Source organism: Panulirus ornatus, chromosome 38 (assembly GCF_036320965.1).
Source record: "Panulirus ornatus isolate Po-2019 chromosome 38, ASM3632096v1, whole genome shotgun sequence".
NCBI lineage: Eukaryota > Metazoa > Arthropoda > Malacostraca > Decapoda > Palinuridae > Panulirus > Panulirus ornatus.
In genome coordinates this window covers 19,688,049-19,707,899 of record NC_092261.1, presented here as the reverse complement: position 1 = coordinate 19,707,899, position 19,851 = coordinate 19,688,049, and the positions used below count along the sequence as shown (strand labels likewise).

Here is a 19,851-nt window from a genome sequence, read left to right as displayed (position 1 = left end):
AACCTGTTATATCAATTTATCTTAACAACGCTACCACGATTTACCTTCCCAGAAGAACGCCTGTCATTAGACTGGACGTATAATTATCTTACATTGAAAGGGTTTCATAGAATTATTGGAGAAAATTTTAAATGAGCAGCACTGTCTGAGGGCTTTGTTTCCTCTTCAGCCACTGCCTAAGCATATGAACAAGAAGCAATTGCAATGATACCTAACCAACAAGCTTATAACATTATTTCTAGTTAACTTTCCAAAGAGACACAAGTGGCACTTAACTGGACATTTCTATTCATATTAGTAGGGGTTTCATGGCATCTTAACAACGAGAATCTTACAGACATTTTTCAAAGCTCCCAGAAATTCGCCCCTCCCCCACCCTGTGACTCACTTCCGCTCCCATGGTTCCATCCGATGCCAAATCCACTTCCAGATATCTAAACACTTTACTTCCTCCAGTTTTTCTCCATTCAAACTTACCTCCCAATTGACTTGTCCCTCAACCCTACTGTACCTAATAACCTTGCTCTTAGTCACATTTACTCACTCACCAGCGCTGTATCATCAGCGAACAACAGCTGACTCACTTCCCAAGCTCTCTCATCCATAACAGAGAGCATATTTGCCCCTCTCTCCAAAAATCTTGCATTCACCTCCCTCACAACCCCATCCATAAACAAATTGAACAACCATGGAGACATCACGCACCCCTGCCACATACCAACATTCACTGAGAACCAACCACTTTCCTCTCTTCCTACTCGTATGCATGCCTTACATCCTCGATAAAAACGTTTCGCTGCTTCTAGCAACTTCCCTCCCACACCATATATTCTTAATACCTTCCACAGAGCATCTCTATCAACTCTATCATATGCCTTCTCCAGATCCATATATGCTACGTACAAATCCATTTGCTTTTCTAAGTATTTCTCACATACATTCTTCAAAGCAAACACTTGATCCACACATCCTCTACCACTTCTGAAACCACACTGCTCTTCCCCAGTCTGATGCTCTATACATGCTTTCACCCCCCCCCCTCTCTCTCTCTCTCTCTCTCTCTCTCTCTCTCTCTCTCTCTCTCTCTCTCTCTCTCTCTCTCTACATGTATATATATATATATATATATATATATATATATATATATATATATATATATATATATATATACCTATCTATTTATTGATTTATTTTGCTTTGTCGCTGTCTCCCGCGTTAGCGAGGTAGCGCAAGGAAACAGGCGAAAGAATGGCCCAACCCACCCACATACACATGTATATACATACATCTCAACGCATACATATATACACACACACAGACATACACATATAATGTATGTACATAATTCATACTGTCTGCCTTTATTCATTCCCATCGCCAACCCGCCACATATAAAATAACAACACCCTCCCCCTCATGTGTGCGAGGTAGCGATAGGAAAAGACAACAAAGGCCACTTTCGTTCACACTCAGTCATATAATAATGCACCGAAACCACAGCTCCCTTTCCACATCCAGGCCCCACAGAACTTTCCACGGTTTACCCCAGACGCTTCATATTCCCTGGTTCAATCCATTGACAGCACATCGACCCCGGTATACCACATCGTTCCAATTCACTCTATTCCTTGCACGCCTTTCACCCTCCTGCATGTTGAGGCCCAGATCACTCAAAATCTTTTTCACTCCATCCTTCCACCTCCAATTTGGTCTCCCACTTCTCCTCCTTACCTCCACCTCTGACACATATACCCTCTTAGTCAATCTTTCCTCACTCATTCTCTCCATGTGATCAAACCACCCCCTCCTGCTATCTCAACCACACTCTTTTTATTACCACACATCTCTCTTACCCTATCATTATCTACTCGATCAAACCACCTCACACCACATATTGTCCTCAAACATCTCATTTCCAGCACATCCACCCTCCTCCGCACAACTCTATCCATAGCCCACGCTTCGAAACGATATAACATTGTTGGAACCACTATTCCTTCAAACATACACATTTTTGGTTTCCGAGATAAATCTGATAAATCATTCATTCTTCTTAAACAAGAAATAATTGCCTAAATTCATAAGAAAAACGTGAATTTTTCTATAGATAGAAAAAATGATTTCGCTGGGGTTTTTTTTTTTGTTTCTTTTTTTTTGCACATTGGCAGGTGGAAAAATTAGTTGTGCACCAAAAAGGTCAAAACAAAAATGTGGTACTCCTCCATGCAGGTTTCCTTCAAATTCTGTCAAGATATGCAGTTGCTGCACCTTAAACTCATATTTCTGTCATTATTACACAATAACGATTAACTTACCTGCATAACGTTTCTCCCTTATCCCTAAATTCATTAGTATCTTCCAATTATTTAACATTCAATCTCAAATAATATAGTAATATTCATTTCATACAAACATATGAAACTCTTACTAACACTTTCTCAAAATGGTTCTCCAACATAGGTACAAAGCAATTCACGTTGGAATATCACCCAGCTCTGCGATCAACGAACTGAATTATTTCTTTTCCTCACTATGTGAGGTATACCTCTGTAGGTCCTGGTCCACTGGTACTCTGGGATTCTACTAATTGGTGCAAAAAAGAATCTGTCTGGTAATCACTGATTTTCTGAATCTCACTCACTTAACAGTTAGTACCTAGAGGAGTGGATTACCTTTGACTACTTATAATATTCCTGTCACTTTACCGGGATTTTCGTGCGTCAGTTCTTCCACACAAATCAAAGGATGTGACCCTGTAATTAATGAAGAAGTCCCGCTAAATGTAGCAGAGTTGAGACCAAACAACCACAATCCAAAAAGGAAAAAAAAAAATGCATGGCAGTAGTTGAGGCGACCTATACAATACCGGCAGGCACTACATATCCAATCTTGAGCACACTGGTTGCTTGGTATCATCGGCAACAGTCGGAGAGATGGGACTGGGAAGCAAAAGAATAATTCAAGTATGTAAGAAATACAGCGGAGAACATTCAAGAGACAACAACAACCCAGAAAATGTCTAACTATTTCAAATGGGGAAAAGAACAATAGAGAACATCACAACACTGTTCCCTAAATCTTGCACGAGCATTTTGTCAGTTAAGGTTATTACACTATAGGACTGACAGCAAAGGGCATATATGTGGAACCGAAAGATAAGTTTGAAACAGTACTCATTTTATATGTATCCCCGATACACTCAGACAGGGATGAGAGAATGACCATGAGATACACTGAAATCACAGTGTATGTGGAGGAGACAACTTCATACTTCAAAAATCTAAGAATTAAGTTATGCTCCCAAAAACAAAGAAACCCCACTAAAATTATACGTATATACATGCTGCAGAAACCATTCAATGTGATTCTTATCAAAAGATGAAAAATGCAATCATAAACATCTAATCAGATAGTTTATATCGTTTGTTACTCTTACCTGAACTGCTAAATCAGTTTTATGAGTACATTCAGCACAAAAATCACTGAAAAAATTTGAAAAACATCTTACAGACTTTTTCATTAGCAGACCTATCATGAGGCTGTTGAATACATTGTGAACCATAATCAGCAGCAGATAAATATTAAAAAATTGCATTTTTGACTGATCCATACCTATGGTGACATGTGATTCATTCAACATTCAACACTTAACATTCAACATATATTTAAAGAGTATATCTTGTTACGGTTTACTACTAAAGGTGATATATAACAAACTCTAAGCTCATGTGAGGTTCTTTACCTCATGACTTAATGGCATTCATAGCAAATGAATTCAAGGGAATTGCAACAAAGCACAATGAGCAATAAACAAAAGATGAAAGAAACTCAGATATTTCTTGGCATCAGAGGATATCTATATTTATCTTTTGACATTCTCTTTTGATCTAAGCAGTTGCAGTAATTCATCCTTAATTCTTCGTAACGTTAAGAAATGTAAGCAATTATAATCTCACAAGACAGGTATATCATTAGCGGTGTCAGATGTGGTCCTCTCAGAAGGTTTGTGATATCATCATTAAATGATATCAGCCAATGGGAAGAATGTACGTACATCATATGCATCTTTGGCATTCTATTAAGTGACGCAAGACCCCACTTTAAGAGTACTATGGAAGTGAGAAAATGATTATAAGTTGTTTTGCGTAAACAGACTTAAAGAAAGTGGCTTATTCATGATAACTTATAAATATCTTTGGGTAATTCAGAAGTCCCTCAGTGACTTTCACATCTAACACATCACCAGACAGTGCATTAACTTTTTATTCTTTTTCTCTTCTTCCATACCTGTCCGCCTTTCCTGCGTCAGCGTGGAAGCGCCAGGAATAAATAAAAAGTGGCCGCATTCGCTCACATCCATTCTCTAGCTATCATGCAAAACACTAAAATCACAGCCCCCTATCCAAAACGAGGCACTACAAACCTTTTCTTGGTTTCTGCGGCCACTTAACGTGCCCTGGTTCAGTACACTCAAAACAAGTTCTAATTCGAACTATCACTACTCAAAATATTTTTCTCTCCATCCTTCCGCTTCTAGTCTTGTCTCCCTTTTCACTTTCTTCTCCACCTACTTGCTCATTCTCTTAATATGTTCAATCCATTTCAGCTTTAGCTCTCTCGGTAACATTTTTTTTTACCACATCTCTCTCTTATCCTTTTATTATCTACTCTATCAGACCACCTCATACCACATATTATCCTCAAACATTGCATTTCCAACACCTCTAACGTCCTCCGAGCATCCTCATCTGCAGCCCATGGCTCGCATCCATACAAAATGCAACCTTCAAACACACCTATTTTCGCCTTCTCAGATAATGGCTTCTCTAAACATTCCTGAATGCTCCAAGAACCTTGGCCCTTCACTTCCACTTCCATGGTTCCATTCGCTGTCACGTCCACTCTCAGGTATCAAAACTCTTTACTTCTTCCATATCTTTCCGATGCAAACTCGCTGCCCAGCTAACCTATCCCTTTACCCTACGAAACTTAACCTTGCTTCCGTTCATGTCTACTCTCATCTTGCTTTCATACACTCTCCCAAACTCAATCACCAAATATTGTATTTTCTCACTCGAATCCATCTCCAGTGCTGTGTCATCAGCAAACAACTCACTTCACTTGTTCACATATTTATCATTTTCATAAGTTGAATAATGTACCAGTATATGTTATCACTGATTAATTAATTTCGCTTTCATGAATCAGTTTCAGCCATACTTAGATAAACCTGTGCATACAACCAACCTATCCACTGACAGTCTTCATTTCGTCTTCAACCAAAAGGATACATATGCACACAGCTCTAAAAAACAGAAGCCAAAATACATGTAAAGTTAAGAGAGAGACCAGCAATATCGCATCATACAGAAAGGGATGGTTGAAGTGAGGTGATTCCAGGAGAGTTAATAAAACAAGAGGCTTTTAATTCCGCTCTGGTAAATAGAGAGGTGGAGGAAGAACCATCCCATTTGCGTGAGCGATACTCAATATGCCTAATAAAAGCGCGTTTGATTTGAAAGATACTCATATATATATATATATATATATATATATATATATATATGGAACCATGGAAGCGGAAGTGGATCATAGGGTGGGGGAGGGGGCGAAAATTTTGGGAGCCTTGAAAAATGTGTGGAAGTCGAGAACATTATCTCGGAAAGCAAAAATGGGTATGTTTGAGGGGAATGGTGGTTCCAACAATGTTGTATGGTTGCGAGGCGTGGGCTATGGATAGAGTTGTGCGCAGGAGGATGGATGTGCTGGAAATGAGATGTTTGAGGACAATGTGTGGTGTGAGGTGGTTTGATCGAGTAAGTAACGTAAGGGTAAGAGAGATGTGTGGAAATAAAAAGAGCGTGGTTGAGAGAGCAGAAGAGGGTGTTTTGAAATGGTTTGGGCACATGGAGAGAATGAGTGAGGAAAGATTGACCAAGAGGATATATGTGTCGGAGGTGGAGGGAACGAGGAGAAGAGGGAGACCAAATTGGAGGTGGAAAGATGGAGTGAAAAAGATTTTGTGTGATCGGGGCCTGAACATGCAGGAGGGTGAAAGGAGGGCAAGGAATACAGTGAATTGGAGCGATGTGGTATACCGGGGTTGACGTGCTGTCAGTGGATTGAATCAAGGCATGTGAAGCGTCTGGGGTAAACCATGGAAAGCTGTGTAGGTATGTATATTTGCGTGTGTGGACGTATGTATATACATGTGTATGGGGGTGGGTTGGGCCATTTCTTTCGTCTGTTTCCTTGCGCTGCCTCGCAAACGCGGGAGACAGCGACAAAGCAAAAAAAAAAAAAAAAAATATATATATATATATATATATATATATATTTATTTATTTACTCATTTACCTATTTATTTTGCTTTGTCGCTGTCTCCGCGTTAGCGAGGTAGCACAAGGAAACAGACGAAAGAATGGCCCAACCCACCCACATACACATGCATATACACACACGCAAATATACATACCTATACATCTCAACGTATAAATATATAAACACACACAGACATATACATATATACACATGTATATAATTCATACTGTCTGCCTTTATTCATTCCCATCGCCACCACGCCACACATAAAAAAAAACAATCCCCTCCCCCCCGCATGTGCGCGAGGTAGCGCTAGGAAAAGACAACAAAGGCCACATTCGTTCACACTCAGTCTCTAGCTGTCATGTAATAATGCATCGAAACCACAGCTCCCTTTCCACATCCAGGCCCCACAAAACTTTCTATGGTTTACCCCTGCTTCAATCCACTGACAGCACGTCGAACCCGGTATACCAAATCGTTCCAATTCACTCTATTCCTTACATGCCTTTCACCCTCCTACTCTCTCCACCACACTTTTTTTATTACCACAGATCTCTCTGACCCTATTATTACTTACTCGATCAAACCACCTCACACCACACACTGTCCTCAAACATCTCATTTCCAGCACAGCCACCCTCCTCCGCACAACTTCGCACGCCTCACAACCATATAACATTGCTGGAACCACTATTCCTTCAAACATACCCATTTTTGCTTTCCGAGATAACTTTCTCGACTTTCACACATTCTTCAACGCTCTCAGATCTTTCGCCCCCTCCCCCAGCCTATGATTCACTTCCGCTTCCATGGTTCCCTCCGCTGCCAAATCCACGCCCAGATATCTAAAACACTTTACTTCCTCTAGTTTTTCTCCATTCAAACTTACCTCCCAATTGACTTGACCCTCAACCCTACTGTACCTAATAACCTAGCCCTTATTCACATTTACTCTAAGCTTTCTTCTTTCACACACTTTACCAAACTCAGTCAACAGCTTCTGCAGTTTCTCACACGAATTAGCCACCAGCGTTGTATCATCAGCGAACAACAACTGACTCACTTCCCAAGCTCTCTCATCAACAACAGATTGCACACGTGCCACTCTTTCCAAAACACTTGCATTTACCTCACTAACAACCCCATCGATACACAAATTAAACAACCATGGAGACATCACACACCCCTGCCGCAAATCTACATTTACTAAGAACCAATCACTTTCCTCTCTTCCTACACGTACACATGCCTTACATCCTCGATAAAAACTTTTCACTGCTTCTAACAACTTGCCTCCCACACCATATATTCTTAATACCTTCCATAGAGCATCTCTATCAACTCTATCATATGCCTTCTTCAGATCCATAAATGCTACATACAAATTCATTGCTTTTCTAAGTACTTCTCACATATATTCTTCAAAGCAAACACCTTATCCACATATCCTCTACCACTTCTGAAACAACACTGCTCTTCCCCAACCTGATGCCCTGCACATGCCTTCACCCTCATAATCAATACCTTCCCATATAATTTCCCAGGAATACTCAACAAACCTATACCTCTGTAATTTGAGCACTCACTCTTATCCCCTTTGCCTTTGTACAATGGCACTATGCAAGCATTCCCCCAATCCTAAGGCACCTCACCATGAGTCATACATACATTGAATAACCTTAACAACCAGTCAACGATACAGTCACCCCCTTTTTTAATAAATTCCACTGCAATACCATCCAAACCTGCTGCCTTGCCGGCATTCATCTTCCGCAAAGCTTTTACTACCTCTTCTCTGTTTACCAAATCATTCCCCCTAAGCCTCGACCAAAACACCCTATATCTGCCACTCCATCATCAAACACATTCAACAAACCTTCAAAATACTCACTCCATCTCCTTCTCACATCACCACTACATGTTTTCATCTCCCCATTAGCCCCCTTCACTGAAGTTCCCATTTGTTCCTTGTCTTACGCAATTTATTTACCTCCTTCCAAAACATCTTTTTATTTTCCCAAAAATTTAATGATACTCTCTCACCCCACTCTCATTTGCCCTCTTTTTCACCTCTTGCACCTTTCTCTTGACCTCCTGCCTCTTTCTTTTATACACCTCCCAGTCATTTGCATTATTTCCCTGCAAAAATCGCCCAAATGCCTCTCTCTTCCTTTCACTAATAATCTTACTTCTTCATTCCACCACTCACTACCCTTTCTAACCTGCTCACCTCCCACGCTTCTCATGCCACAAGCATCTTTTGCGCAAGCCATCACTGCTTCCCTAAATACATCCTATTCCTCCCCCACTCCCCTTACCTCCTTTGTTCTCACCTTTTTCCATTCTGTACTCAGTCTCTCCTGGTACTTCCTCACCCAAGTCTCCTTCTCAAGCTCACTTAATCTCACCACTCTTTTCACCTCAACTTTTTCTCTTCTTTTCTGAAAACCTCTACAAATCTTACCTTCACCTCCACAAGATAATGATCAGACATCCCTCTCAGCACATTAACATCCAAAAGTCTCTCGGCGCGCCTATCAATCAACACGTACTCCAATAACGCTCTCTGGCCATCTCTCCTACTTACATACATATACTTATGTATATCTCTCTTTTCAAACCAGGTATTCCCAATCACCAATCCTTTTTCAGCATATAAATCTACAAGCTATTCACCATTTCCATTTACAACACTGAACACCCCATGTACACCAATCATTCCCTCAACTGCCACATTACTCACCTTTGCATTCAAATTACCCATCACTATAACCCGATATCGTGCATCAAAACTACTAACACACTCACTCAGCTGCTCCGAAAACACTTGCCTCTCATGATCTTTCTTCTCATGCCCAGGTGCATATGCACCAATAATCACCCATCTCTCTCCATTCACTTTCAGTTTTACCCATATCAATCTAGAGTTTACTTTCTTACACTCTATCACATACTCCCACAACTCCTGTTTCAGGAGTAGTGCTATTCCTTCCCTAGCTCTTGTCCTCTCACTAACCCCTGACTTTACTCCCAAACCACTCTTTCCCTTTACCATTGAGCCTCGATTCACTCAGAGACAAAACATCCAGGTTCCTTTCCTCAAACATACTATCTATCTCTTCTTTTTTTTCTCATCTTGGTTACATCCGCACACATTTAGACACCCCAATCTAAGCCTTCGAGAAGGATGAGCACTCCCCGAGTGACTCCTTCTTCTGTTCCCCCTTTTAGAAAGTTATGGTACAAGGAGGGGAGGGTTTCCAGCCCTCCGCTCCCGTCCCCTTTAGTCGGCTTCTACGACACGTGAGGAATGCGTGGGAAGTATTCTTTCTCCCCTATCCCCAGGGATAGAATATATATATATATATATATATATATATATATATATATATATATATATATATATATATATATATTCATTTATTTATTTATGCTTTGTCGCTGTCTCCCGCGTTAACGAGATACCACAATGAAACACGAAAGAATAGCCCAACCCACCCACACACACATACATACACGTCCACACATGCACATATACATACCTATGAATTTAAACGTACACATTAATATACATATATATACTTATTATACATACACATGTACATAATTCATACTTGCTACCTTTATTCATTCCCGTCGCCATCCCGCCACGCATTAAATGATGTCCCTCTCCCCCCGCACGCGCGCAAGGTAGCGCTAGGAAAAGACAATAAAGGCCACATTCATTCACACTCAGTCTCTAGCTGTCATGTATAAAGCACCGAAACCACAGCTCCCTTTCCACATCCAGGCCCCTATCCCCCCGCACGCGCGCAAGGTAGCGCTAGGAAAAGACAATAAAGGCCACATTCATTCACACTCAGTCTCTAGCTGTCATGTATAATGCACCGAAACCACAGCTCCCTTTCCACATCCAGGCCCCACAAAACCTTTCATGATTTACCCCAGACGCTTAGCATGCCCTGGTTCAATCCATTGACAGCACGTCGACCCCGGTATACCACATCGTTCCAATTCACTCTATTCCTCGCACGCCTTTCACTCTCCTGCATGTTCAAGCCCTGATCGCCCAAAATCTTCACTCCATCCTTCCAACTCCAATTCGGTTTCCCACTTCTCCTCGTTCCCTCCACCTCTGACACATGTATCCTCTTTGTCAAGCTTTTCTCACTCATTCTCTTCATGTGACCAAACCATCTCAATACACCCTCTTCTGCTCTCTCAACAACACTTTTAATTACCACACATCTCTCTTACTCTTTCATTACTCACTCGATCAAATCACCTCACACCACATAATGTCCTCAAGCATCTCATTTCCAACACCTCCACCCTCCTTCGCTCAACCCTATTTATAGCCCACGCCTCGAAACCATAACCATAAAAACTTTTCACTGCTTCTCGCACCTTGCCTCTCACACCATATACTCGTAATACCTTCCACAGAGCATCTCTATCAACTCTATCATATGCCTTCTCCATATTCATAAATGCTTCATACAAATCCATTTGTTTTTCGAAGTATTTCTCACATACATTCTTCAAAGCAAACGTCTAATCCACACATCCTCTACCACTTCTGAAACCACACTGCTCTTCCCCAATCTGGTGCCCTGTACATGCCTTCACCCTCTCAATCAATACCCTCCCATGTAATATCCAAAGAATACTCAATAAAGTTATACCTCTGTAATATGAACACTCACCTTTATCCCCTTTGCCTTTGTACAATGGCACTATGCATGTATTCCGCCAATACTCAGGCACCTCACCATGAGACATACATACATTGAATATCCTTACCAACCAGTCAACAACACAGTCACCCCCTTTTTTAATAAATTCCAATGCAATACTATCTAAACCCGCCGCCTTGCCAGCTTTCATCTTCCGCAAAGCTTTCACTACCTCTTCTCTGTTTACGAAATCGATCTCCCTGACCCCTTTCACTTCTCACACCACCTCGACCAAAAAACCCTGTATCTGCCACTCTATCATGTAACACATTCAACAAACCTTCAAAATATTCACTCCATCTCCTTCTCATATCACCAATACTTGTTATTACCTTCCCATTAGCCCCGTTCACTGATGTTCCCATTTGTTCTATTGTCTTACGCACTTTATTTACCTCCTTCCATAGCATCTTTTCATTCTCTCAAAAATTTAATGATACTCTCTCACCCCAACTCTCATTTGCCCTCTTTTTCGCCTCTTGCACCTTTCTCTAGACCTCCTGCATCTTTCTTTTATGAATCTCCCACTCATTTGCATTTTTTCCCTCCAGAAATCATCCAAATGCCTCTCTCTTCTCTTTCACTAATAATCTTACTTCTTCATCCCACCACTCACTACCCTTTCTAATCTGCTCACCTCCCACGCTTCTCATGCCACAAGCATCTTTTGCGCAAGCCATCACTGCTTCCCTAAATACATCCCATTCCTCCCCCACTCCCCTTACGTCCTTTGCTCTCACCTTTTCCCATTCTGCACTCAGTCTCTCCTGGTACTTCCTCACACAAGGCTCCTTCCCAAGCTTACTTACTCTCACCACTCTCTTCACCCCAACATTCTCTATTTTTCTGAAAACCCCTACAAATTTTCACTTTCGCCTCCACAAGATAATGATCAGACATCCCTCCAGTTGCACCTCTCAGCACATTAAAATCCAAAAGTCTCTCTCTCGCGCGCCTATCTATTAACAAATAATCCAATAACGCTCTCTGGCGATCTCTCTACTTACATACGTATACGTATGTATAGCACTCTTTTTAAACCAGGTATTCCCAATCACCAGTCTCTTTTCAGCACATAAATCTATAAGCTCTTCACCATTTCCATTTACAACACTGAACACCACATGTACACCAAACATTCCCTTAACTGCCACATTACTCACCTTTGTATTCAGATCACCCATCACTATAACCCGGTCTCGTGCATCAAAACTGCTAACACACTTACTCAGCTGCTCTATCATGATCTTTCTTCTCTTGCCCAGGTGCATAGGCCCCAATAATCACCCATCTCTCTCCATCCACTCTCAATTTTACGCATATCAATCTAGAGTTTACTTTCACTCTATCACATACTCCCACAACTCCTGTTTCAAGAGTAGTGCTAGTCCTTCCTTTACTCTTGTCCTCTCACCAACCCCTGACTTTACTCCCAAAACACTCCCAAACCACTCTTCCCCTTCACCCTTGAGCTTCGTTTCACTCAGAGCCAAAACATCCAGGTTCCTTTCTTCAAGCATACTACCTATCTCTCCTTTTTTCTCATCTTGGTTACATCAACACACATTTAGACACCCCAATCTGAGCCTTCGAAGAGGATGAGCACTCCCCGCGTGACTCCTTCTGTTTCCCCTTTCAGAAAGTTAAAATACAAGGAGGGGAGGGTTTATAGCCCCCGCTCCTGTCCCCTTCATTCGCCTTCTGCGACACGCGGGCAATGCGTGGGAAGTATTCTTTCTCCCCTATCCCCTACTGATACTTATACAACACCACAGGCTTGCACCTTAGTGATGAGAAAATAAAAGACGGAAAACGAATGAATCTTAGTTAGAAATGTAGAAAGTTGTGTTTCGGCATCATTAAGTTCAATAAAATTTTTGCTTTCCCAGTCTCAATTGCTGACAAGGTCCGAAATCGAGGAATAGGTCTAAAATGAGAAAGTTTATGACCCTTAAAAGGAGGAGGGGAGGGAAAGGAAATTAAAGTGTGGAAATTGGAATCATCACCAAATAAAGTGAAGGAGGTTATTAGTAGCAGAAAGAATATCATTTCTGGAAGGAAGTAAGTTGGTGAGAGGACAAAACCCTATTGATGATAGGATACTGGTGAGATGTCGCTCCATCAACAGCCACTGCAATGGAAATTAAGCATTCGGGAAAAGAGAAAAGCACAAAAAATAAGGATAGGCGCTTAAAAAGCAAAGGCATACCAAACCCACGCAGATGTTTTGGAGATGCAAAGGTCTATGACAAGAGTATTACTAAAATCCCATAGAGGAGGAGGAGGACCAGAGGTGAGTCAAATAGGAGAGACCAAAAATAGACCTAGAATTGAAAATCTATATTGGTGATTGGAAAGAGAGGAATGGGATTCTAAGTTTTAAAGAAATTCAAATTTAAGGAGAATTTCAAAGACTATACAGAAAGCTGAAGTGAGAGGGGTTAGAGGGGCTTCGTTTCTTAGGGATGGGCTACATAAAGTATGCTTCTAATCGAGAGAAAAAAGAGATGAGGTTTTAGGTAGCGAAAAAACGGACGAGCAAAGATTGGAGATAGTTTAGAGGCACATTCATTAAGAAATCATGAAGGCAAGGTCTTGATACGGTTGTATTCTTCTTTGAGGTGCACCGAGTGAGCAGCACGGCTTTGAGGCTCCTGAACGAGTTGTCAATAAGGAGGTGCCACTCGTTTGGATTACAGGCGATTCCGACTGCCTGGAAGAAACTGGTTACACTGTGGCAGAAGTTGAAGAAGCTGGAAAAACTTAGGTGACGCTTCCTCTGATCTGCAGTTTGCACTGTTTCATCCAACAAGTCCAATGCCTGAGCCTAAATGTCAAAGCCTCGGCATTAGATTTTGTGAGAAAAAGATATCTGATCATATCGTTCAGTTCTTTTTTGATAGGGGTAGTATGGATTTCTTTCCTCAGCTGCAACTCTGAAACTGTGATCTGGGTCTATAACGTCTTCTCTCTCTGACTTGTTGGTCTGTTCTGATAACGGCTGCTTTCTTTCCGGAAGAGTGGGTATGGGAAGCTCCGGGCCGTGTGGCATCGGGGCAATGAATGATGGAGGATGCAGTCTTGTCAATCCGACGTTTCGAAGTGCCCACCATGCAGAAGTAACAATTGCTTGAGTGGCCAGTAGGTTTCCGCCAATTTGTTTTAGGGACAGCGAGCTTCTTGACTCTCTTTTCCCCTCTGTACCACCCTGCAAAAGAACAATATAAGATTCTGATTATATATATATATATATATATATATATATATATATATATATATATATATATATATATATATATATATATATATATATATATATATATATATATATAAATATATATATATATATATATATATATATATATATATATATATATATATATATATATATATATATATATATATATATATATATATATATATAAATATTTATATATATATATATATAAATATATATATATATATATATATATTGATGATAGAGTGGCAGATATAGGGTGTTTTGGTCGAGGTGGTGTGCAAAGTGAGAGGGTTCCGGAAGATAATTTGGTAAACAGAGGAGAGGTAGTAAAAGCTTTGCGGAAGATGAAAGCCGGCAAGGCAGCAGGTTTGGATGGTATTGCAGTGGAATCTATTAAAAAAGGGGGTGACTGTATTGTTGACTGGTTGGTAAGGTTATCTAATGCATGTATGATTCATGGTGAGGTGCCTAAGGATTGGCGGAATGCTTGCATAGTGCTATTGTACAAAGGCACAGGGGATAAAAGTGAGTGCTCAGATTACAGAGGTATAAGTTTGTTGAGTATGCCTGGTAGATTATATGGGAGGGTATTGATTGAGAGGGTGAAGGCATGTACAGAGCATCAGATTGGGGAAGAGCAGTGTGGTTTCAGAAGTGGTAGAGGATGTGTGGATCAGGTGTTTGCTTTGAAGAATGTATGTGAGAAATACTTAGAAAAGCAAATGGATTTCTTGTACCATTTATGGATCTGGAGAAGGCATATGATACAGCTGATAGAGATGCTCTGTGGAAGGTATTAGGAATATATGGTGTGGCAGGCAAGTTGTTAGAAGCAGTGAAAAGTTTTTATCGAGGATGTAAGGCATGTGTACGTGTAGGAAGAGAGGAAAGTGATTGGTTCTCAGTGAATGTAGGTTTGCGACAGGGGTGTGTGATGTCTCCATGGTTGTTTAATTTGTTTATGGATGGGGTTGTCAGGGAGGTGAATGCAAGAGTTTTGGAAAGAGGGGCAAGTATTCAGTCTGTTTTGGATAAGAGAGCTTGGGAAGTGAGTCAGTTGTTGTTCGCTGATGATACAGCGCTGGTGGCTGATTCATGTGAGAAACTGCAGAAGCTGGTGATTGAGTTTGGTAAAGTGTGTGAAAGAAGAAAGTTAAGAGTAAAGGTGAATAAGAGCAAGGTTATTAGGTACAGTAGGGTTGAGGGTCAAGTCAATTGGGAGGTAAGTTTGAATGGAGAAAGACTGAAGATAGTAAAGTGTTTTAAATATCTGGGAGTGGATCTGGCAGCGGATGGAACCATGGAAGCGGAAGTGAATCATAGGGTGGGGGAGGGGGCGAAAATTCGGGGTGCGTTGAAGAATGTTTGGAAGTCGAGAACATTATCTCGGAAAGCAAAAATGGGTATATTTGAAGGAATAGTGGTTCCAACAATGTTGTATGGCTGCGAGGCGTGGGCTATGGATAGAGTTGTGCGCAGGAGGGTGGATGTGCTGGAAATGAGATGTTTGAGGACAATATGTGGTGTGAGGTGGTTTGATCGGGTAAGTAATAATAGGGTAAGAGAGATGTGTGGAAATTAAAAGAGTATGGTTGAGAGAGCAGAAGAAGGTGTTTTGAAATGGTTTGGTCACATGGAGAGAATGAGTGAGGAAAGATTGACCGAGAGGATATATGAGTCAGAGGTGGAGGGAACGAGGAGAAGGGAGAGACCAAATTGGAGGTGGAAAGATGGAGTGAAAAAGATTTTGAGTGACCGGGGCCTGATGAACATGCAGGAGGGTGAAAGGCGTGCAAGGAAGAGAGTGAATTGGAACGATGTGGTATACCGGGGTCGATGTGCTGTCAGTGGATTGAATCAGGGCATGTGAAGCGTCTGGGGTAAACCATGGAAAGTTCTGTGGGGCCTGGATGTGGAAAGGGAGCTGTGGTTTCGGTGCATTATTACATGACAGCTAGAGACTGAGTGTGAACGAATGGGGCTTTTGTTGTCTTTTCGTAGCGCTACCTCGCACACATGAGGGGGGAGGGGGTTGTTATTCCATGTGTGGCGAGGTGGCGATGGGAATGAATAGAGGCAGACAGTATGAATTATGTACATGTGTATATATGTATATGTCTGTGTGTGTGTGTATATATATGTGTACATTGAGATGTATAGATATGTATATTTGCGTGTGTGGACGTGCATGTATATACATGTGTATGTGGGTGGGTTGGGCCATTCTTTCGTCTGTTTCCTTGCGCTAACTCGCTAACGCGGGAAACAACGATTTTTCTTTCTTTCTTTCAAACTACTCGCCATTTCCCGCATTTGCGAGGTAGCGTTAAGAACAGAGGACTGGGCCTTTGAGGGAATACCCTCACCTGGCCCAATTCTCTGTTCTCTCTTTTGGAAAATTAAAAAAAAACGAGAGGGGAGGATTTCCAGCCCCCCGCTCCCTCCCCTTTTAGTCGCCTTCTACGACACGCAGGGAATACGTGGGAAGTATTCTTTCTCCCCTATCCCCAGGGATATACATATATACACATGTACATAACTCAAACTGTCTGCCCTTATTCATTTCCGTAACCACCCCGCCACACATGAAATAACAACCCCCTCCCCCCACATGTGGCGCGAGGTAGCACTAGGAAAAGACAACAAAGGCTCACACTCAGTCTCTACCTGTCATGTATAATGCATTGAAACCACAGCTCCCTTTCCACATCCAGGCCCCACAGAACTTTCCATGGTTTACCCCAGACGCTTCACATGCCCTGGTTCAATCCATTGACAGCACGGCGACTCCGGTATACCACATCATTCCAATTCACTCTATTCCTTGCACACCTTTCACCCTCCTGCATGTTCATGCCCCGATCACTCAAAATCTTTTTCACTCCATCTTTCCACCTCCAATTTGGTCTCCCACTTCTCCTCGTTCCCTCCACCTCTGACACATATATCCTCTTTGTCAATCTTTCCTCACTCATTCTCTCATTGTGACCAAACCATTCAAAACACCCTCTTCTGCTCTCTCAACCACACTCTTTTTATTACCACACATATCTCTTACCCTTTCATTACTTACTTGATCAAACCACCTCACACCACATATTGTCCTCAAACATCTCATTTCCAGCACATCCACCCTCCTCCGCACAACTCTATCTATAGACCACACCTCGCAACCATATATCATTGTTGGAACCACTATTCCTTCAAACATACCCATTTTTGCTTTCCAAGATAACGGGAGACAGCGACAAAGTATAATATATATTTATTTATTTATTCTATTCTGCTTTGTCACTGTCTCCCGTGTTAGCGAGGTAGCGCAAGGAAAGAGACGAGAGAACGATAAAGCACAAAAAAATATGTAGTAAAAGCTTTGCGGAAGATGAAAGCCGGCAAGGCAGCAGGTTTGGATGGTATTGCAGTGGAATTTATTAAAAAGGGGGGTGACTGTATTGTTGACTGGTTGGTAAGGTTATTTAATGTATGTATGACTCATGGTGAGGTGCCTGAGGATTGGCGGAATGCGTGCATAGTGCCATTGTACAAAGGCAAAGGGGATAAGAGTGAGTGCTCAAATTACAGAGGTATAAGTTTGTTGAGTATTCCTGGTAAATTATATGGGAGGGTATTGATTGAGAGGGTGAAGGCATGTACAGAGCATCAGATTGGGGAAGAGCAGTGCGGTTTCAGAAGTGGTAGAGGATGTGTGGATCAGGTGTTTGCTTTGAAGAATGTATGTGAGAAATACTTAGAAAAGCAAATGGATTTGTATGTAGCATTTAAGGATCTGGAGAAGGCATATGATAGAGTTGATAGAGATGCTCTGTGGAAGGTATTAAGAATATATGGTGTGGGAGGCAAGTTGTTAGAAGCAGTGAAAAGTTTTTATCGAGGATGTAAGGCATGTGTACGTGTAGGAAGAGAGGAAAGTGATTGGTTCTCAGTGAATGTAGGTTTGCGGCAGGGGTGTGTGATGTCTCCATGGTTGTTTAGTTTGTTTATGGATGGGGTTGTTAGGGAGGTAAATGCAAGAGTCCTGGAAAGAGGGGCAAGTATGAAGTCTGTTGGGGATGAGAGAGCTTGGGAAGTGAGTCAGTTGTTGTTCGCTGATGATACAGCGCTGGTGGCTGATTCATGTGAGAAACTGCAGAAGCTGGTGACTGAGTTTGGTAAAGTGTGTGGAAGAAGAAAGTTAAGAGTAAATGTGAATAAGAGCAAGGTTATTAGGTACAGTAGGGGTGAGGGTCAAGTCAATTGGGAGGTGAGTTTGAATGGAGAAAAACTGGAGGAAGTGAAGTGTTTTAGATATCTGGGAGTGGATCTGTCAGCGGATGGAACCATGGAAGCGGAAGTGGATCATAGGGTGGGGGAGGGGGCGAAAATTTTGGGAGCCTTGAAAAATGTGTGGAAGTCGAGAACATTATCTCGGAAAGCAAAAATGGGTATGTTTGAAGGAATAGTTGTTCCAACAATGTTGTATGGTTGCGAGGCGTGGGCTATGGATAGAGATGTGCGCAGGAGGATGGATGTGCTGGAAATGAGATGTTTGAGGACAATGTGTGGTGTGAGGTGGTTTGATCGAGTAAGTAACGTAAGGGTAAGAGAGATGTGTGGAAATAAAAAGAGCGTGGTTGAGAGAGCAGAAGAGGGTGTTTTGAAATGGTTTGGGCACATGGAGAGAATGAGTGAGGAAAGATTGACCAAGAGGATATATGTGTCGGAGGTGGAGGGAACGAGGAGAAGAGGGAGACCAAATTGGAGGTGGAAAGATGGAGTGAAAAAGATTTTGTGTGATCGGGGCCTGAACATGCAGGAGGGTGAAAGGAGGGCAAGGAATAGAGTGAATTGGAGCGATGTGGTATACAGGGGTTGACGTGCTGTCAGTGGATTGAATCAAGGCATGTGAAGCGTCTGGGGTAAACCATGGAAGGCTGTGTAGGTATGTATATTTGCGTGTGTGGACGTATGTACATGTGTATGGGGGGGGGTTGGGCCATTTCTTTCGTCTGTTTCCTTGCGCTACCTCGCAAACGCGGGAGACAGCGACAAATTATGAAAAAAAAAAAAAAAAAAAAAATATATATATATATATATATATATATATATATATATATATATATATATATTGGAAAGGATCACAATTTTGCGCGTGATCAAGATATTCCTATGAGTCCACGGGGAAAATGAAACACGATAAGTTCCCAAGTGCACTTTCGTGTAATAGCCACATCATCAGGGGAGACACAAGAAAGAAATATAAGTCAGTTGATATACATCGAAGAGACGAAGCTAGGACGCCATTTGGTAAACATGCGATTGTCTAAGACAATTGCATGTCTACCAAATGGCGTCCTAGCTTCGTCTCTTCGATGTATATCAACTGACTGTTATATTTCTCTCTTGTCTCTCCCCTGATGATGTGATTATAACACGAAAGTGCACTTGGGGACTTATCGTGTTTCATTTTCCTCGTGGACTTATAGGAATATATATTTTTTTTTTTTTTTTTTTTCAAACTATTCGCCATTTCCCGCATTAGCGAGGTAGCGT

At 41.6% G+C, this 19,851-nt stretch overlaps 1 protein-coding gene across 1 annotated transcript in view; it reads right to left on the bottom strand.

Annotated features, from left to right (window-relative positions):
• Window positions 1-19,851, bottom strand: part of LOC139760929 (DBH-like monooxygenase protein 1) — a 407,440-nt gene that overhangs the window by 46,885 nt on the left and 340,704 nt on the right. The window lies entirely within an intron of this gene.